This window comes from Rhinolophus sinicus, chromosome 17 (genome assembly GCF_057876585.1).
Source record: "Rhinolophus sinicus isolate RSI-liver-muscle chromosome 17, RSI-T2T, whole genome shotgun sequence".
NCBI classification, from domain to species: Eukaryota; Metazoa; Chordata; class Mammalia; order Chiroptera; family Rhinolophidae; genus Rhinolophus; species Rhinolophus sinicus.
This window is the reverse complement of record NC_142517.1, coordinates 52,155,520-52,177,635: the sequence shown is the minus strand read 5'-3', so window position 1 is coordinate 52,177,635 and position 22,116 is coordinate 52,155,520. Positions and strand designations below refer to the sequence as shown.

At 39.6% G+C, this 22,116-nt stretch overlaps 1 protein-coding gene and 1 long non-coding RNA gene across 15 annotated transcripts in view; one reads left to right on the top strand and one right to left on the bottom strand.

Moving 5' to 3' along the window:
• Window positions 1–22,116, bottom strand: part of LPP (LIM domain containing preferred translocation partner in lipoma) — a 652,405-nt gene that overhangs the window by 179,827 nt on the left and 450,462 nt on the right. The gene's annotated exons all lie outside the window — the stretch shown is intronic.
• Window positions 1,970–11,005, top strand: LOC141571001 (uncharacterized). The gene is made up of 3 exons (XR_012495450.2): window positions 1,970–5,910; window positions 8,276–8,450; window positions 9,274–11,005. It is a non-coding gene; the product is annotated as an uncharacterized LOC141571001 (long non-coding RNA).

Genomic DNA, 22,116 nt, shown 5'->3' with positions numbered 1-22,116 from the left:
AGCTTCTGATCCACAGAAAAACTAAACATAACTCAAGAAATAACAGGAAATAATACATTTATTCCAAGAACACTAGTTTGAGTGTCTACTAAGTACTAGTGCTAAAGAGATGATTGAGAAATGGCTCCTGCCCTCTAGGAGATACAGTAGGACATTTTAGACATCTGGAAATATCAAAAAGTAAACTATCCAAAACTAAAATATCCAAAGTAAACTCTTTTAATCATTACCATCACACCACAGAGAAAGAAGCGATGTCTCAAGCTGGAGAGATGAACGGACACTCATAGAAAAGGTGGGATTTTTAATCAGGTCTTAGATGAAGGTGGAATTTGAACATCCAGAGATGTAGCAAGAATGACATTCCAGGTGAAGGCCCCAAGAAGTACACACAAGAGAGTCAAGTTGACAAGTTCACACCTTTTATTTCAGGTAAAAATACATATAACTAACCTCCAACTCGTGTGTCCTTCTATTCTATTTTCTTTTGTTTATTTCATTGTCTACGCTGTGCATGAAGGTGTCAGTGATATTTTAATGCAAGAGAGGAAACTGTCTGTTGCTACAGTCAACCCATATAAGAGGCTGCATGGGGAAATATGTCTGTCGGTCAGCCCAGGACCGTGACACAGCAGGTCAGCCGTTCCAGAATAGGGCAAACACTACACACTGAAATGTATGCTTTCTGCAGGTCTTAAAAAAATAATTGCTATAATGAGAGGCTGAAGAAAATGAGCATCAACGTGGCTGTGATGATTCCTGATGCTGACAACTCAATGTTTAGAGGAAGACCAGGGTAGAGAAACAAGAGTGCCCTGGGATTTTGTTGCAAGCACTATATGACGCATAGGGGTGAGAATCATGATGGAAGCTGTTTTTGTTTGTTTATTTGTTTGTTTTTGCAAGTTCCGTAGAGTATGTACAGTCTTATATAAAAACATGGCAGAAAGTTTCCAGAAGTCCTCTCCGTTTCCTTCGTAGGCATCTACGTTCCAGTGGCTATGAGGCACCGTCAAACAAGGTCAGTGTTATTGTAAAAGATTTCTGAAAAAACTCAGAGTGTTTGACAGTTTCTGTAATTTAATCCACATCTCAGACAGTAAATAGGAATCAAGTAACTAAGAAATATCTATTTTCCAACCCAAGAAATATCTATTGAATTCCAACTAAGAAATATCTTTTATTTTTTTCCAACTAAGAAATTTCTATTGAAAATAAATACAGAGCAGCCTGGTTGTTCTGAGCTGTAGGTCTCTCTTTGTCACAAATTTGCTGGGTGTTCTCTAGAAAGTCATTTCGCCTCTCTGGGCCTGGTTCCCTTAAACGAGTATAATTTTCAGTCTCCTAATATGCATGTTTCTTGTGACAGACAAAGAAAACAGGGGAAGTAAAATTCCTCGAGCAATTTGTGAACAGCAACATGCCTAAAGGTGACACACAAATCCTCCTCCTCACCATCATCGTCATCATCCTCCTCATCAACATCACAGCTAAAATTTTTAAGCCAGGCCTATTTTACATGTTTAAAATGAACCTCATCCTCCCAATCTCCTGTTAGTTAGTTACTCTTAGTGCCCTCATTCAACAACAAAGAAATTACAACAGAGTTATAAGTATTTCTCCAAGTATTGCAGCCAGTATTCAAACACGACGACAACGCATGGCCCTAACCACTACACCACATGTGGTATTACAAGGGGTGCATTGTGGGTACTGTTTTCTCTTCTCTGCTTTCTAAATTTGGCTATGTTGTTATGTTGCTCTCATAACTAAAAATTAAAATGTGTTAATCCAAATTGTATTTACTGAGCAGGCACAAGGTGGCAGATACTGCATTAGTCAGCACTTTGATTATAAAGGTAAAGATAAATTTAGAAATGCAAAATACCCCATGACACAGTAGCTTAAATTGACGTTAAATGTAGCTGATATTATTTCCTCTCTATGGAAAAAGGCAGGGATAGAAATATCCTGAAGGGTAAAACAAAGGGTCTTAGATGAAGATAAAGAACAGTGAAAAGAGGTAACCATAATTACCATCTAAAAATGTGCAGGCATTGTACTAAATGGATATTCTACAAATTGCATGTAAAATCATTAAACCTCCTTCAGCAAATGAAGAAACAGAGGCCCAAGAAAGTTAAATAGGTTCCCTAAAGTCTTGTAGGTAGTACAGGAAGAGCCAAGGCTCAAATCCAAGTCTATCTGGTTCTAGTGTTTGTGTTCTTAACCATCGAACGACCTGTAGAAGAGGGAGAATGGTATGGAAGGAGGAAGAACGCTTTGATTATTTTCTAATTCTACCTGGTCCTGACTACAGGGATTTTGGTGAGTATTGCTAATACCCATCTGTATTTTACACTGCTATTTATCATCCTTTAAAATGTGTTAGTGCTTGTGCTCAAAGGGAACATAGAAATTAAGCCAACCTCTCACTTCCAGCTAGTAGATTAAAGAAACTTGGAACCTTTTTGGGGACATTAGAAAAATTAAAGGTAAAATTGGGAAATAAATGAAGTTTTTTCTTTAAGCAAGTGGAGCAGTCCCTTTGAAACAAAATATGATATTTCATTTCATAGAGTAGTTCATACTAACATTTCTATGGCAAACATAGAAGCTTCTAGGTTTAGGTTTACTAAACTCTAACTTCCAAAGGGAAAGCTAAACCCCAGCAAATAGCAAGGAGGTCAAATCAAAACGGGGATGTCACATGCATATAGTATAATGATTGCTGGATTCAGAAGCCATAAGACTAGGATTTAAGCCCCAACCAGCTGCATACTAGTCACATGACCTAACATACGTCGTATAATCCCTCTAGACCTTGCTTGTATACTCTGGACCATGTGGGTTCGACCTACATGTCACAGGGTAGGTTTAAAGATGATTGCCCTTGGAAGCATTATATAAATGCTTAAGTTTGTCAAAGGCAAATACTGACAGTATCTTGAATAGAAGACATGACCTATGATAGAATAAGTTCACCTGTGATCAAAGTCATGGGAAGAGACAGTGATTTCACAGGTCAGAGAAGCATATTGGTCTTAGAAATCCAATTCTGAATTTCCCCAGCTCACTCACTGAGCCAAAAACATGAGCTCACATCTCCTGATATACCATCACGTGCTAACCAGACAGGAAGTACTAATATCTTTCTCTCACAGTTTCTCTCATGTAATAGCAAACCTCTTATAAACAAATGACACAAGAAGCTCTGTGACTTTGGGCAAGTTACTTTACTTCTGTGGGACTCAATCACTCCCGTGATTGAATGAATATAGTGAAGGATACTAATTTCTGCCATGTGGACCTCAGAGAGACTTTATTAGGAAAGAGCGAGACAATATATTGTGAAAATGCTCTGAAAACAATAAAATGTCTAAGGCCAGGGACAGCCAACACCTCCTCTTTAAGCCACTGTGAGGACTCAGTCACTTGCAAATACAATTGATTACACAAGCACAGGCAAATCAACTTCTCCTGCCAAGATTTGTTGCCCTTGGTGAAATAATAGCATTTTGGCCAGACAGGAAATGTCGTCATTTTTCTTTTGACTTTGGCTCTGACTTTTGCAAGATGCATGCCTGGAATTCGGGAACTGAGCATCTAGAACCCAACACTGGTCCGGACTATAGATCATAGCCTAGAGTAAGCAACTTGATCACCAGTCAGCTGAGAGGAGAGCTAGCTCCAGACACCAGGCTGAAATCCTCCCAACCCTGAGACACCAGAGTCCACAGGCTCTGTAGACAGCCAGGCAGCAGCAGAAGAGTGCTGAATACCTACCACATGCCAGGCACTGGGATATAGAAAGAAACAGATTTACAGAGCTCCTGCTGTGTCAAGCGCATCCTATCCTCTCATTTAATCTTTCCACCTCCTCAACAAGGCAGGCACTATTAGGCCTCATTTACAGATGAGTTCACAGAGGGGAATATAGTCAAAATAACAGAGCTGGGACTGTAATCCAGGTTTAACTCTGAAACTTGCACTTTTTGTCAGTTGAACAAAAGTGCCTGCCCTCCAGGAGCTCACAATCTAGTGGGGAAGTCAGAAGGGCAACTCAATAGACTGTGAGCTCCTTGAGGGCAAGGACTATGTTTGATTCTTGCTTGTATCTTCAGAGCCAAGCATGGTGGCTACCATGGAGAAGGTGCTCAGTTAGTGATCGCTGAATGAGTAAACCAAAATCAGACGTCTTCCTGCTTAAAATACAAATCTAATCGCATTCCTCCTCTGCACTCACAAACCTCTGAGGGCCGCTCTTTGCCAATCAACCCCTTGAGTGCTACTTACAGGGCTCCTTTTCAGTCCTACCTTTATGATACCTACTTCGTGATTCATTCCCTTCCACAGCCCTGGCGCACACTTCCACATCTGCCAACCACTCCGGCATGGTGTTCAACAAATATTTATTGAATGAACAAACAGACACGAGAAAGGACAGATGTATGCTATCTATGAGCAATGGAATAAGAATATCTTGTAACCACCAAGGTTAGATTTACCCATTAGGAAGCTTCACAGAAGACAAGACGATTGATTTGGGCCATCTAACTCTAAGATCTCAGAGGCTAGATGACATTGCATAGAAAAAAAAAAAAAAAATCCAATCCTTTTTTACTATTAATTAGACAAATGACATCAGAACAAAACATTTTTCATTAAATCAGAATATGAGCAGTGCCAAATTCCATCTCCTAAAGGATATGGGTGTAGGCCAAAAGCCCATCATATACATTATTGTTTTTCTTCTCCTAAGTACTTAGGGAAAATTAAGTCTCATTTGGCATGCAGTGGCTCTCAGCAAGGTCATGGCTCTTCTGCAGTGGTGCCTGGGGCAGTTAAGGTAAGGACTGTGTTTTTAAAACAAAGAAACTTCAGCGATCTTTGAAAATAAGACAGCTGGTTAGCCAGGATTGCATGAGAATATTCAAGGCTTTGGTCAAGAGATCAGAGTCAGTAAGAAAGTTGGAGATACTCCAAAGTTAGCCCTTCATCCTTGAACCCAGTATTGATTAGGACACGAGAGCTGCCTCTGTCATACTGTAAGATGTCGGGCATCACTCAGTCTGCTTATCTGTAAAATGAGGCAGCTGCAGTTGAACCAGATAATCTCCCCTAATTTGAAAACTGAAAATGAGAAAGCACGGAGAAAAGAGATAAGCTGTAACCAAGCATGTATATCTAAAGACTCATAAGAATGCTACAGAATGCTTTTATTATCTTCACAGCAAGCAAAGCAAAGAAAATCTCTGTCCTTTCAGAGAGCCTGACAGTGAGGCTCTCACAGCAGTACATACATTGCACCTCACCACACACGCACCAGGTGCTTTTGCTATTGCCCAAGCTGAAGTCTTAAAGCCCCTGCCTAATATCTTTTTGAAGATTAGAAGCAGCTTTCACATCCTTGATGTTGAGGTCCTTTTTTTTCTATACTGACTGCAAATGCCACACTGAGATAAGAGATAGCGGAGAAGCAAAGCTTCCGCTAGATGAACACTTGTTGAGTCTGTTTTACACTGATTCTTCTCATGGCCGCTGTCAGAACATTTCCATTTCCTCCCTTGGCTTATCCATCCTCTAAGTCATGGGCTCTTTATCCTGGCTTCCCATCAGAATCACTTGGGGAGCTTAAGAAATAATAATGTCCACCCTCCCACATCCCCACCCAAGAACAAATAAGTTAGTATCTCTGAGGCTGCTGCTCAGAAATTGGTGCGGTTAAAAGGCTCCTACGTAATTCTGATGAGCAAAAGGGGACAACAACAAGTGCCAGTTTAAACAGTGGAAATGACACACCATGTTAACTTCTCTGTATTTTCACTCTCTGGCATTTCTCTGAGGTAACATCCATCCACCCGGCATCCGTGACACCCATTAGATTTCTCCCAAGAGACATCTATCAAGGTAAGAGTTGCAAGAGAGGCTGTGGGGACAAGTGCGAGCCACTCGCCTAGGTTTATAGAAGCCTAGAACTTTGTTTATCTTCCATTTATCATCACTGCCTCTGGTATAGGCCTATGGCTACTTCAAATAAGATCCTTCAGAGGAAAAGTCATGTACTTTGACTGCATGAACCATCCCGAAAGCTTCATGTTGTTCTCAATAATAACAATGGATACATTTATTAGATACTTATTATATGCAGGGCACTGTGCTAAGTGTTTTATTTTATTGCATTTTGGGGCAAGAGGAGGAAGAAAATGTTATGGGCTCAGTGGATCAAGGAACGAGGAGACAAACATGCTGTGAACAGGTATAGTTAATATGCTCATTATACAGATGAGGAAACTGAGGCTCAGTGAGAAGACGGCATGATACATGCTGGCCAGGGCTGCCTGACTCCAAAGCCAGTAAGGGTATACATGGTGATACCCCGACTTAATCGCTATCACTACAGAGATAAAGGAAGAATAAAGCTCTCCATATGTGAACAATTGACTCCACGAGTAAGATGTCATCCTTTGGATCTCTTTATGTACCTGATAATACCCTTGACATTGGCCTAAATAAAAGCCAAACTGTGTGGAGAAAAGGGGTGTGGTGGTTGGGGAAGGCGAGGGCATTTAAAAACCTTTAGAGGAAAATCAGTTGGTAACTTAAGAAATGTTTTAAGCCTAGGTGGCAAGGCTGGCAGCTAAACTCAACCCAGGCAGTGATATCACGTGTTTTCCCCAAAGATTCAAGTGGCATCTGAAAAAGTGGGCTGTGCAGCTCCCAGGCAGTGGGCCTGTTTTGCTAGCTGACCAAACAAGCTCCATGGAGAAGGGAGGAAGAGCTATAGTTGTGTGTAAGTGACTGGAACTAATGCCAAGGAGTGCCAAGATGCTTCCCTTAGACCTACGCCCTTCAGGGGGCCTTTTATTCCTGGCTATCTCTTCTCCGTGGCGAAGGAGCCCTGTAGTAGGAAGGGGTAAGCCAGAAATCATTTTCTTTAAGAAGAGTAGAGAAGGTTCACCAAGGGATCAAGGAATAGGCACACACTTCAGAATTCCTTGGTTCCAATGGAATGCAGAGCTGTACTAAAGCAAACAGGTTGAATTTGGGGAGCTTCCTCCAGCAAGAGAGAGGTGAATACTTCTTAGGGACATGATCCAGCTTGCTGAATTGGGTGTATGCATCTGAGGTTGTTCTCTGTCAGGACAGCACATTTCAACTTCTTGACTTGAAGTGGAGTGTTGCTGTGAACACAAGGCATGCTCTTCTTGCCATGCTGGCCTCACATCTCACTGCCTAGTGACACCACTCAGACAATTAGATGGAGTAGAAGGGCTCTTTGTTTGACGTTCAAAGCGCCTCATATTCTGGCACTGAGCTTTGTTGTCAATCTTATCTTCCACTGAACTATACTTCCTATTCCAGGCCAGTCCCCCTACTATACTCTCAACATAACCACAGAGCCCTTTTGCACTTCAAGGTCACTGCTTCTATGATGTCCACTGCTATGAACGCCAAGAACCAGACGTTCCTGACCATCCTCTGGAGGCTCAGTGCAAATTCTAGTTCAGATGCCTCGTTCCTTGATCCACGGACCCCACAGGAACTTCCTCCTCCTCTTGCCCCTGGAGCACAGCACAGTGGGTACGAGTGCCCTGCCTGGACCCACTGCTATTGACCAGTTGACCTTGTGCAGATTTCTTACCCTCTCTGTGCCTCAGCTTCCTCAGTGAAAAATGGAGATAATCATAGTGCCCACATTTCCAAGGGCTCTTTTGAAGATGACATGGGTTAATAAAGTGCATGGAACAGTGCTTGACACATAATAAGTGCAATACAAGTACTTGAAAAATAAATAAGTGCCTCTTCTGAGGCACCAATTACTGTCTAGCCAGTAGGTTAGTTATATGCTTTTAGCACATTATGGGGACTCTTAAGTGTTTGCTTCGTTAATGGTGTCTGTACTTTCCATAGTGTGAGCCCAGCACCTGACGCACAGAAGGCAAACAGTAAATGTTCATTGAATTGAATTGTGCTGAATTACTGAGTAGTTAGACTATAGTCCTATGATTCTGCAAACTGAATACCAAAAAAAGAGGCTTTGGCTAAGTTTGAGCACCTTCCTTATCCTATAGCATGTTCTCAGTAATGCAGAGACAACTAGTCCAAAGGAAATTGTGTTTTCCTTGCAGTGTTGTATAATTTTGGTCTCATATCAACATGCCTCAGGGAATAAAATATGTCTTTACATAAAAATTTCTGGTAATGGAATCTTGAAAAGTAATTGAATGAAACAACAGATTCGATCTGCTGAGGGCTCTGTTTCCAAAACTAGGTGTGTGACGATGCCCTGAAGTGAGACCTGGACAGCTGCTGCCCCCCAAAAGCCTTTATCCATGAGCCACAGAGAAAGAGCTGGCTCACCTATGACTTCCGGAATACAGAGAGATCTTAAGAATATGCAAAAACCTAGCAGACATTACGTTCATTGACATAACTCCATGGGCAAGGTAAATACAGGTATTTCATAATGTAAGAAAGCATACTTCATTCCTCCTCTCTGCCAGTTGCTCTCTTGAAAAGAAGCTCAACTAAGAACTTGGAGAAGATTTTATAAATTGTCTAGGTTAATGCTTCTAAATATGGTTGCCACTGGAGCCTACAGTGTCCATAATATCTGTATAAAAGAGGGTCAGGGGTTGATTTCAAATTTTATTTAAGCCTAAAAATATACAAGCATTTATCTGGAATAAGACTGTTTATTGCTAGATTATCAATTCAGTGCAGTGACGTTGGTTATGTCACTCTTCACAGTTCAAATTTGTCAGTGTGTATGTGCCTTGGAGTACAGAAAATGGACATAACGCATATTTAATTAATAAATGCAGTTAGCTGTGCAAAATCTTCAGTACAAGGAGTCCAAATTACAATAATAAAATGAGGCCCTCTTGTTGATGAGAAGATCCAGACTGAGATTAAACTGACACAACAACTCAGATTTCCTGACTTCAAGTCTAGTATTTCATTAACTACGTCATAGCTGATACTTCTCTCTAGAATGTCTCTGCAGGGATGTTGTTGCGTCCTTGTGTCTACCTTTAAATTTTATGTCTAATGTCTTTGCATCTACATGATACGATTTCTTGGCCTTCCCACTGTTCATGCACACTGCCTTTCTGATTAGAATAGGCGAAACATATAGACGACTGGAAACATAAAAACACAACCCATACACAACTATAATTTTCTAGCTGACCATTCATTTTCATAAACTTATTTTCAACAAATTTCAAGGGGCTTTCCCTAATTTTGGGCTTTTTGCCTTTCTGTCAGATTAGGAAATAATCAGGGTGTACAATCGAAAACCCAGACGGGTGAGGCAGATGGACACAAAGCAGCAGTTTTGACAAACTGTTTCCCTAGGAAACCAGGCAAAAAGCAGGAGTTGGACCAAATATAGAACTGGCAGTCAAAATGTGGAAATAGAAACTTCAAGTCATGGACTGGTGGGAAACCCCAACACCCCATCTCTGCAAACCACATACAGGCGGTGGAATCAAAGTAGAGGCATGTTTCACCGGGCGAATCCAGTAAGCTTACAGGACGTGGACTTCTACAGTGATAATTCTGGGAACAGAAGCACACGCGGTTCTGTTCCTGAGTCTCCTGAGTCATCGATAAGAAAGGAAAAGGGAAAGAAATGAGTTCTGCTACCACTGAGAAGCCTGATTCCATGGACGGCCGCCTGACTCATGGTCAAATGCAGAATCAGATTTGTGAGTTTGGATAGATGTCCCTTTCACCTCATTATGACTTGTCTGAGGGAATATGAAAAGAGGCCTTACAGAGTTCCTGGACTACTTGCTGCCATTGCCACAGTGTCTGTGACAACATGTGACTTAAGATCTCCTTTGTGCAGTTTTTCACTGACTCATCTCTACCCACATGGGCTGTATATAAAAATGAACGTTTGTTTTCTCTTGCACTTTAATGTAGGATCCTATACCAACGGGCACCTTATTCCCATTCATAGTCATCCTGTTTTAAGATAAAAGAAAACAGAGAGAGACCTGAGCATAGAAAGCGATTGTTGCTACACCTCAATTTTGGTACCAAGTATGACCTATCATGTCTCCAGTTCCTACCATGCATTGGAGCCTACCATGTATTGGGGTGCCCCTTTCCTGACTGATGTGTATGGACCAAATCTGTCTGCAATGACAGGGAGAGACTGCATGTGGTGCCTGGCTTCTGTTTCAGTAAAACAAACAAACAAAAATGATACTTCATTTGAATTGCAAGGTCATTATTGGCATCCTTGGATATTCAGTACAACTCAGTAATTTACATGGGTGTTTACTCTGCTTGCCAACGTGAACTACAATTAGGGTGAATATAAACTTTTTGCAACAACAATCCAACCTAGTCCTACTCCTGAAATGCCTACTGTTTCACTTCCCTCAAGCCCTTTGCCCTTGCCAAAGTAACTATAACAAACCTTGCTGCATGTTGCTTGGTCTTAGCCTGACCAAGCAACAGCCTTGACAGGCACTGGGGATGGCGAGGGCAGGGAGAGCCTACAGGAGGAATTAACAAGAGACTGGAAAAGTACAAGCTGAGAGCTACGCAGTGTGTGTGTGCGCCTGTATGGATACACATGCTAATAAAAGGCAAGAGGATGTCAAAGAAAGGCTTTTCCTCCTAAAAATCACACAATCTGTGTTACCATTGGATTGAAAAGTCACTTTCTTGTGTATGCATCACAAATTTAAATTTGGAAACAAATTTTCCTGGTGTGACATTTCTTGCTTTGCTATTAATACAGCAAATTCCCAGAAGACAGAAAGAAAAGGATCTGAAAATAGAAAATCTGAATTCAAGTTTTGCTTTGGCCAATAACTCACTATGCAACCTTGAGCAGGTTTCAAGGCCTCAGTTTTGCTAATTGCCCAAAAGGAGGATATAGTACAAATACTGCATTTGCTTCACAAGGTTATGATGAAGATAAAGGAGGTAACATCTTCATTCATTCATCTAACAACTATCTTTGAGCTTTCCCTTTTTGTCAGGCACTGTCCCTGCCACACAGAGCTTACATTTGTGTGCGTGCAATTTGTGTGCGTGTGTGTGTGTGTGTGTGTGTGTGTGTGTGAGAGAGAGAGAGAGAGAGAGAGAGAGAGAGAGAGAGAGAGAAAGAAAGCAATACATAATTCATTAAAAATATGCATTTGCATATATATACTATACACCCATGCACGTAATATCAAGACAGTGATGAATGCTATGGATATACATGTGAAAAAATTAATAAATAGTGAAAGGGCATACAAGTCAAAAATATTATTGAACATTATTGCATTAGGGCCCCAGATATAAGCTTTCTGTAGTTGTGATATTTCCTTCCTTCCCTCCCTCTCTCCCTCCCTTCATTCCCTAATACTGGTTAAGAGCACACTTGGAGAACTGCATTGGGGTGCAGCTCAATAAGGGAAGCAGATAAATTAGAAGCAGATCCTGCCCTCAGGAAGCTTACAATGGCATAAAAATAAGGCATTATAAATTAATGTCATTCTAGGTACACATAACAAAAGCCATCTCGGAGAAGAGTAGGTCCAATGCCATGGAAATGCCTGCACAGAAAGATCCTTTTTCACTTGTGAGGGAAAAGGTTCAGGAGGCATCTCTGGGAGGTGAGTGAAATGCAGAGCATGGGGTGGGGAGGGCTGTCCCTGGCAGAAGGGAAGGAGTAAGCAATAGGAGTGTATCCTAACATGGCCTGGGGACACTGGAGGGCTCCCAGTGTACTAAAGGGAAATGAACCTGGGAAGATAGAGAAGGGTGTCCTTCAGCTCCCCAACAGTGGAAAATTGGCCTACTTAATGTTCTCAGCTCCATTTACAACTTAAAGGGAGAAAGTCCTCACTTCCACTGGGAAACTCAGCTCTCCAGCCATCAAGTTCTGGTCTTAACCAGAGCAAAACAAGATTTATGTTTTACAACAAGATTTTCCCTAAAAAATTTTGCAGATTTTTGGTAACTGTTATCCAGTGTTCTTTTTTATAACAATGGCACAATGATCCTTTCAAAGATAATTTCTAAGTGAAATGAAAAGTAAAGACATCTTCCTCTATTGGATCTGCAGTTCTTCTTACTTCCTAAAGAAAGACTTTCAGAATGCCAAAGCCTTTCTTACAAATTTAAGCAAGTGATTCTTTATTTTTTCCTATTTGCTGTTTGAGTCTGAGAGCATCGCTGTCATTTTCTGCTGTTGATTTGGGGATAAGGTCGGGTAGTAAGAAAATGTTCTTCCATTACTGTAGGCATCTGTAATATGAAGTTAGACAAGTAAGTTATGCTTCTTGGCTTTACTTCAAACACCCTTTTTATTATGAAGGGTGTGAACTGGAAGTAAAGATGTCTTCTTTCAATTGAAAGATTGTGAGCATTCTTGCTTGATAGTCCAAACAAATGGATGAAAGATGCCAACAGTATGTGGTTTCAAATCAGTTTGTTCTTAAAGCCACAGAGAACTGAGACAATCTGAAATGATTCAGTTTAGAAACACTCCTCTAATTGTTAGGAATTAGGAACAAAATCCGAGCAGAGGGTAAGAAAACACAGTCATAGTCCAAGTTTCAATTTCCCTGAGAGTTGGGGGGTAAAAAAAAAAAAAAAAATGTTGATGATGAAGAAAGGGAAGGAGGAGCAGCCTCAGCTCTGTGTTTGTAAAATAATGATTTAACAAGTGCCAGAATAAAATGATTCCTTCCTCTGATGGATGTTCCTTTAGTAGCAATAAGCATCCAATGCTTATCAACTCATATTCAACAATTCTCATGACCATTTTGCTGCTTCTTCCTCATACCAGAGATTAGAACCAATAAACCTTAGAAGGTGGTGGGAACGACTCTGAGAGGCAGCACAGTGACAGCAGAAATGGCAGCTGACAGCCAAGAAAAATGACCGAATTTCAGCAGAGCACAGTAATAGATGGTCATGATGACGAGCTCGAGTCATCAAGTGGTTTCCAAGGCTTAGAATGGCCTCTATGGAAGGAGAGAAATATGAAATGCATTTTAATAAGGTTTTCATCCAAAACCATTCAAATTGTTTATTATTATTATTAACTATCAATTTTGTCTCTGATAGAAGAGAAAGCTTAAGCTTTATGGAAAAGTCAGGTATAAGGTATAAAATGACTGTACTAAGTATCTATATTAACACATTCACGTGTGTAAGAAAAATCACCAGTTCCCCACAGAGGCCAAATATTTTAAAAACTAAATACCTCCTCCCACCCCCACCTTCCCACACACACACAACATACAACACGCATATCTAGAGTAGTCAAAGTCTTGGCAAACTAAAGCAAGACAAGGATACAGACTAAAGTGCTATTTGTTTGGCTAGACTGGACACAGTAATCACAAGAGGAAAACCATGATTTTAAAGACAGGTGAAAGGACACAATCTTAAAGAAAGTGGCTCCTATGACATTTTTGACAGCAAAAAATAATGAGTGAACTTTCCCATCGATTGTCACCATGTACACCACATCTGCACCATTATCTGCATTTTTTCTAACCATCTTGTAAAGCAGACCATCCAATGATCACCATTTACACCTGCTGAGTCCAAAGCATTTACTCAGTTAGTAGGTGGCCCACAGTCACAAGGTTGCTGTGACTGGACCCCAGCTCCACTGAATTCCAACTCCCCATACCTTCCTCTGCCCAATAGTACTTCTCCCTTAGCCAGGGGCTTCTCTGTCCAGAGATACACAAAAGCTGTTGTTCTTACTCCTTATTATGGGTTGCCTGTTAAATGCCAGACACTCCCATGTTTTCTCATTCAATTGGTAAAGAAGAGATTATTAACCCCTATTCTTCACATGAAGAAACAGTTCTCGGAAGGGTTACAAATTACCTACCCACGTCAGCAGATTTATAATCCAATTGCATTCATTTTGTCTGGCCTTCTTTTTGTGTATACTGTTTTTTTTCTTCCTACAAAACTCAGGATTTAGCCGATTTAATTACATTTTCCTTATAAGGGTACATTCTAGGCCTTACTCATCTGAGTATCCCTCATCATATCTAACCTGGCTCATGGGACAATAGTGGTGCACAGAATATGTTAGATGAATATGTGTACGTGAATAATGGGAAGAATATAAAGTTTGGAATCAGAAAAACTAGGATTTACATCCTTTCCCTGCCATTTCTGAGCTGTGTTCTTCGTAAATTTCTCATAACCTTTAGGCGATCTCTGCCCACTAGTGATAACTATATGACATATTCTGACAAGAATATAACTAATACCTCCCTTGTTAAGGTCCAATGGAGTCCCCCACATTCTTTTGGGTGACCCATTCATTAATGCTTTAGGAATATTTTAGCAAAATGCTTAACCTATAAAAGTAAATCTGAGCTATATGCAACAACACCAAATGTAATGCCCTTCATGGGAAGAAGAGATTTGTCTGTCACACTAACATTTATGCATCCACATCTGCCCATTCATTCATTCATTCATTCATTCATTCATTCAGTCAGAATTGAGGGAAACGTGCTATAAGACAGCACCTTCATGGAAACAGGGTCCAAAGAAGAGGAGCTCTGCTAATATTGGAACAGGAACTAGAATGATGTGATGGGAGTTATGAAAAAAGACATGATGTGGTGTTTCTGGGAACTCTCCAAATAGCTCTTTATCTTCCAGTCAGTTGGGTGAGTAAAGAAATGCTAGAGAGCATAGTTGAGGGTTTTGCAATTTCCCACAGAAGTGGTTTGACGATAGGGGGACATGTGTGGGCTACTCCACGGCTACAACTTGTTTCAGATACCAGGATCCTCTGTCATGTTCACATGGTCAAGCTCCTATCTTCTAGCATCCTACACCAGGGTCACCTAGGTGACAGAGGCAACCTAATACGAAAGAGGCAACCTAATATAGACATCTTTAGCATTTAATGATTTTAAAGTTCTTAGTGTGCTCTAATTGCTCATTGTATTACATAGACACATATTAACTAGTTTAATATGGCCGCTTTGGGTGCCTGCTCCACTTCTGTAACATTCTTTAAGCCGAAGATTGACCTTATACAATGGCTGCTTTATTTTAAGGCCCCACTTAATGTGATTTTTAACTTAATTTGATTTGTATATAAGTGAGAGTTGCCTGCAAGATCATCTCCCTCCCCCATTTGCCAGCAGGAGAACTTCTGATATAGCATCTATAACACAGTTACAGGAAGATGTCAGAGAAACACTTCATATAATTCAACTGGATTCAACAAGTATTTGTCAATGATTGTCAGCCTTATTCACTTTCCTTATAGAGTCAAGGGACATTTCCCTTGAGAGATACCAGAAACTGAGGCACACATTTATGATGTACACAAAGCCATAGATAAATCAACTTTTAAAGTACCCTTAACAATTCTGAGGACGGGGTAACAAGCCACATTCACTTAGTAACTATTATGTAGAGAAGGAAAGATGAAGAAAATGGTGGGTTCTAAAAATAACATCATTGTATTATTATCTATTGCTACATAACAATGAAAACTTCGTGGAGTAAAACAACATACATTTATTATCTCACAATTTTTGTGGGTCATGAGTACAAGTCATGGCTTAGCTGGATTCTCTGTTTCAGGGTCTCTGTAAGCAAGGTATCAGCCTGGGTTGTTGTCTCACCATTAGGCTTGACTAGGGAAGGGTCTGTTTTCAAGTTTCCACGGTTGTTGACAACATGCAGTTTCTGCAGGCTGTGGGATGGGAGGGGCAGTTCCTTTCTAGCTACTGACTCTCCTGAGCTCCTTGCCACATGGTCTCTCACAACATAGCAATGTTTCTTCAAAGCTACCAAGGTACAGAGTCTACCCTCAAGATGGTGTTACAATCTTATGTAACACAATTATGTACAAGTAACCATGTACATCTCATCACCTGTGCTTTATTCTATTGATTAGAAACAAATCATAGGTCCTGCCCACACTCAAGGGGAGTTCCATATACAAAGGCATGCATACCAGGAGCTGGGGATAGGTGGAGGCCACCTTATTATCTGTCTGCCTTCATGACATTTTCTTCCTTCTGCAAAAGCATTTTCCATGAGGCCACGTTGATCTTAAATGCAAGAGAGGGGCTTTCATACTCTGATTGAGAAGGAACATTAGCTTTGATGTAAATTTTACCCTGCCATAATTTGTTTGAAACAGAATGCATATATTTTTTTCCTTTGTCAACCACAAAGACAAAGAATGGTAAAGAGTGGAGAAAACACTACTGTTGTTGATGTTGTTTAAGGCCCTTATAATAGAACCCCTGGACAGAGTTAGAAAACATAGGGGTATCTTAGGAGACCTTCAAAAGGAATCCTTTTTTGAAGTTCAACCCTGTACTCAACTTCAGGGCTAATGATTTGTTCTATACCTAAGAAGTGGGGACACATAGGGTCGGCAACTGAAAACACTTACTGAAGAGTTGGTACAACCTGTCCTTGGGATAAACTATAACTATTTCAATAATTTGGTGCATCCTCTCAAGTAGTATAAAGCAGGATATTACCTAGAGCATTCCATTAATAAATAAATATACAAGGATTGGATTCCACCAGAATATGATAGTGGCTGCTATCTATTTTCTCCCCAACATGTTCCCTTTTCTAATGCTTTCCTCTTAAAAACATTGTATTTTTATCTAGTCTATCTTAAAATAAATATTAGATATGAGGAATCTTTTGCTCCTAGTACTCTTTCTCTTTAATAAAAAAAGGGGGTTTCCACTATAAAAACTTACAACTGGCTTCCAATGTAAGAGGGAGGAACACTGAAGTAAAGACATTCAAACACAAGAAGAAGAAAAACTGCAAATTAAGAATTCTGAATACATGATTCCAGAGTGTTTTCTATAACAAGGTCGGCCTTCAGCATTTGAGGAGAAACAGCACACCTCTCTTGATGCATATTAAGGTAGTTAGTACGTGCTCATGTAAAGCAGCAGGCAATTAGAGCACACTAAGAACTTTAAAATCACAAAATGCTAGAATTGAAATAGAATATTATGCTCATTCAGCCCAATCTCTACAATTCCAGAACACCGGGGGCTTGAGAAATTATATGACTTGCCTAAGGCTAGACAATAACTCAATGGTGGAACTGGAACTAGAATTATGGTACGTGGGCTGCTAAACTAAGCATATTTTACCACCACCACTTCTTGATGTGTTGTCCTTCACACACAAACATACATACATGATCCGGGAAATACAGAGTTGAAGCTATTTCTCCAAATTGTTTGAGCAATCTCTTTCCCACTCCTATTTCCTGCCCTCTCCCCCTTCCTTCCTGTGCTTTGAGGTCTAGTTTTTGAACAGGTAAGGAAGTAAATTAATGAATATGGTAATTCAGGCTACCTTATCACTCCTCAGGACTCCTTAAAACCATTCCACTGCCTCTGGGAGGTCTTCTCAGTATATCTCAATCAACACTGACTTGACACAGTGCCTCATCTCTACTAATAAATCTAATCAATGCCATAAGTTTGAACACTTAAGTGATTTGTTTCAATCCTTCCATCTTTTTATCTACCGTCTGGTATGAAAATCCTCTTCTTTCATGTTATGAAAATAACTCAGCTTAATGCTAGGTATGTAGAAATTGCTTAAAACTATTTCTGAATTACTCCTATGGCCTCCTAATCATAATTATTATAAATAGCCAGGATCAAAATGGAACTAAAAGGTAATTTTGCCAATGATTTACAATACACAGTTCTAATATTTCATTCATACCCCTCTAATTGCTAAGGCGTCTTTGTCACCTATCCTCAGGCAAGGTAGTATCTCTGAGCTTCAGATCCCACATTGCAAAGTGGAATGGTAATGCATACTAGCAGAGTTATCGTGAACATTAAGTGAGAAATTACATAAGGAGAAGCTTAGCCCAAGTCTGTTGCAAATTAGGTACTCACTGGGTATTAGTTGTCCTTCCTTACCTTCACTAATAGCATGGGACTAATTTAACTCAGCTTGAATACCTTAGTGTCAACAAAAACCAATGAGGTGTACAAGTGAAAAATTTCCTAATCTAAATTATATTGTAGTATGCTAAAAAATTAAAATGCATTACTGTATACCCAAGGTGGGATGGAGAAGTGGGAGGAAAGACAAACCATTTCTGTTATGAATAAAAAGTGGGGAGAGAGAAGAAAAGAAAATTGAGCATAAAATAGTGAAAATGTACCCTAAGTGTTCACAGAAAAGACATTGGGAAACAAGGAGACCAGGAGTACTAGGAGGAAAGATTATTAGGAATTTCAAATTTGGGAACTCCTTTGCGCCAAAATTGAGTTAAAATGTTTTCAACTAAATTTTTATAAAACGGTTGTATACCTAGTGCCCCAGAATATACTATGTGAACACTTAAACAAATATAACTGGTTCAGAATGGGGCAATTCAAGAAGTAGGATGGCGTTTAGGTGAATTCAGTCAACTAAGCGTAAATATATTCTAGAAAGCTGTTGTGTTTGTTATGACTTGCTCATGCTACAATGGGTTGGGGATGTTCTTCCTTATACTACACAGAAATGAGATGCAAATGGCCCAGGAGGTATATTTCACCAGTCATCTCCCGGAGAGAATGAATCTTACTCAATCTTCTTTGAAGGTGAGACAAAGAAAACAATAATTACTTTAAAAAAAAAAAAAAAGGCTCCAATTTTCTTTACGAAATTGTATTGGTCCTTGCCATATTCCAGTTATGCAAACAATGGGGAAAAAAAGAAAGAAAGAGAGAGAGAGAGAGAGAGAGAGAGAGAGAGAGAGAGAGAGAGAGAACGAAAGAAAAGAAAAGAAAAGACAAGACAAGAAAAGAAAAAGAAAGAAAAATTTTCAGCATGGCATGCTAAGTTTTCACTTCCTGTCCTCAATATGGAGAAGGAGCAACTTGGTCCTTTCCCTCTATGTCAGGGGGTCAGGAGGGTACACAGAATCCAGAACTGTAGCTTCCATGAAAAAAAGAGCAGTCAAGATCAGCTGGTTAAATTAATTCTGCCAAATGGCCTCACCCATGATGTTTCAAAAGACTCAGGGAAACAGAAAGCATGAGTCTAATTATCATTGATATTGTTGATACAAATTTAAAATGGGGATGTATCATAAAGAAAGTGCTATGTCCATTAATTATAGAGGCCATATATTGTCAAACCATTTTATACATATTTAATAATTTATATTAACGTTGATGTGGGTGAACACACCTTCTTCTTTCTTTGACACTATTCTACAGTTGTTTTTTGTTTTCTTTCTTTCTTTCTTTCTTTCTTTCTTTCTTTCTTTCTTTCTTTCTTTCTTTCTTTCTTTCCTTCCTTCTTTCTTTTTTTTTTTTTCAGATGTAGGGCTCTCAGTCATTCAAGAGATGATGTAAACTGACCGAACTCAACAGGGGCTCTTAGAGTAAAAGTAACAAAAGGGAGCGTTCTTTATCATGAATTTGCCCAACTCAAATTGAACTTCTTCTGGTAGAAATAAGCTTTGTCTCATTTGAACCTCCACAGGTTTTTATTTGTAACTCCCTATAGGTACTTATCACTTGTAAAAACATTATTTATAAGTTATTTTATTTCCTCTACTTGAACAGATAGATCACGTTGTATCCATATTAGTGTCCCAAATGGGACTGATGATAGCTTGGGATTCTTGGTGAATGAGTGTCAAACAGAAGCGAAACAAAACAAAATAACAATAACAGTTAAAAGAAAAATAATTTCATCCTTGGATACAGAACTTAAAAGTTAAATTCTATGTAATGTACTACACAGCGATTCATATACTATATCAACTCATTTCCTCCAGTTGCTCTTCTTCCAAGGTCCAGACATTTAGAAGAGAAACTGTGCTATTTGTTTATCAGCAGCTCTGGAAGCCACCCTAAAAAGTGTTGTCAACGCAGTAAAAGTAGAGAAGTGAACAGACTTCTTTTGTGGAAAGAATATGTGATTCAAGAGTAGGCAAGGTGCAAACCTTCAAAGGCATGGGGTAGACGGGAAGGCACAGGGAGCGTGCACTGTAGCTCCCAGAGTTAGGCAGCAAGTTCGCTGCACCAAATAGAAACAAAATGGTGCCTGAAAAAGTACTCTCTCTTCACCCCACACAGGAACACAGGCTAAATGCAAGGAAGTGGCAAAGACAAATACCATTTTTACTTTTAACATTTCCTATCTCCATACAATAACAACAACACCAACACAGCTAATCAGAAGAGTTACATATATTAAAACAAAACAAAACAAGGGCCTAGACTACAAAGCACCAAACTCAACAGAGTGAGCCCTGGGGAGTGAAGGGGGATATTGGCGTGGTTCCAATTTTTTCTTCATTTACTTTTGCATTGGGTGGTTATTTAAAAGAAAACAACAACAACAAAATTTCATAACAATTTAAAAATTAAAGAAAAAAGCTCACTATAAACAGCATGTGGAAAACGGACTTTTATTAGTACCTTGAAAGATTATAATAAACCTGGTTTCTGCCTCATTTCTACTCCCAGTTTTTACGTAGATGCTTCTATAGTCAGTTCAGACTCCTTCAGTCCTTTGATCTTTAAAGTGCGAGCCGGACAGCATTCAAAATGCGAAAACGAAGATTAATGGAAGATTTTTAAGCACTTCTGTTTAAACTGTTTTGCACAGAATATATTCTTGCTCTTCTAAGGCAATGCTGCTGGAAACCACTGAAGAATACTATTCTTTTCCAACAAATACAGTAAATGATGCAAAAAAGCATAATGCTCAGAGCTGTCATTTATGATTAAATAATTAATCAATATTGCATTTGTTGCTACCTCCAGACTACAGCCACTCTGGACAGGAAGGGCTCTCTACTTCCATCATATGTAGGGGCCCATCACAGTGCTTTGTTTCAAACAAGCTCCTTGTGTTCAGGTGAGTATAGGTCAAGGTCAACCCTTCTATACTAGTTACATTTAAAAGTGAAAATAAGGAACAGCAAAGAATTAAGAAGTTGGTTCCCCCCCCACAAAATAACATATGCAACTGCCTCTTGATTACGTTTCAATCAATCACATCTTTTATTCAACCCCCTCCCACACACAGACATATGTACACACATGAACATACACACATTAAATAAAAGTATAGTTTGGTTATCTTCACTTCAGATGGAAAATCATATTTGGTATGGGGCAGATCATCAAGCAACGCTTTTGGAAAAAAAGGTGATATATAGATATTGAAATTACTTCACTCATTCATGAAATTTGCAGCTGTACATGGGAATGACACTGTGCCGTATTGTGTGTGGAATCAAAAGAAAGAAGTGACACAGTGCAGGGACAACACAGTACACACGCTTTAACACAGGGCATCTGTGTGCTTTAGCTATCTTTTAGGCCCTGGGTTTTTCCCAAATCAAAACTACTACTGGTAATACTAGACGTAAAATGGTGAGTGGTCTTAAACATCTATAAAAATACTACAGAAGCTCAGAAGAAGATGGCACTGTGCCAGTTACACTCAGAAAATGGTCACATATTTCATTCTTTTCTGCCTCTCCCACTGTATACCCATCCACTAGCAAATCCTGTCAGCTCTACCTCTGAAATACATCCACTATCTAAGCACCTCAGCTGTTACCACCTTAGTCGCAGACACCACCAGCTCTTGCCCAGTTGATTGTAATAGCCCCGGAACTGGCCCCCTGCTTCTGGCTTGTACCTCTACAGTCTAGTCTCCACAGGGCAGCCACAGTCACCCCTTTAACACTAATTTGAAAAGATATATATATATATATATATATATATATATATCTTTTCAATATATGTACCTCTATGTTCATTGCAGCATTATTTACAATAGCCAAGTTGGAAGGACCCTAAGTGTCCATCAATAGATGAACGGATAAAAAAGATGTGATACACATACATACACACACACACACACACACACACACACACACACAAATATAGAAGAAAATCTTGCCATTTGCAACAACATGTATGGACCTAGAGCATATTATGCTAAGTGAAATAAGTCTGACAGAGAGACAAATACCATATGATTTCACTTATATGTAGACTCTAAAAGGTAAACGAACAAAACAAACAGAAACAAACTCATAGACACAGAAGGTTGCCAGATGGGAGGTGGATT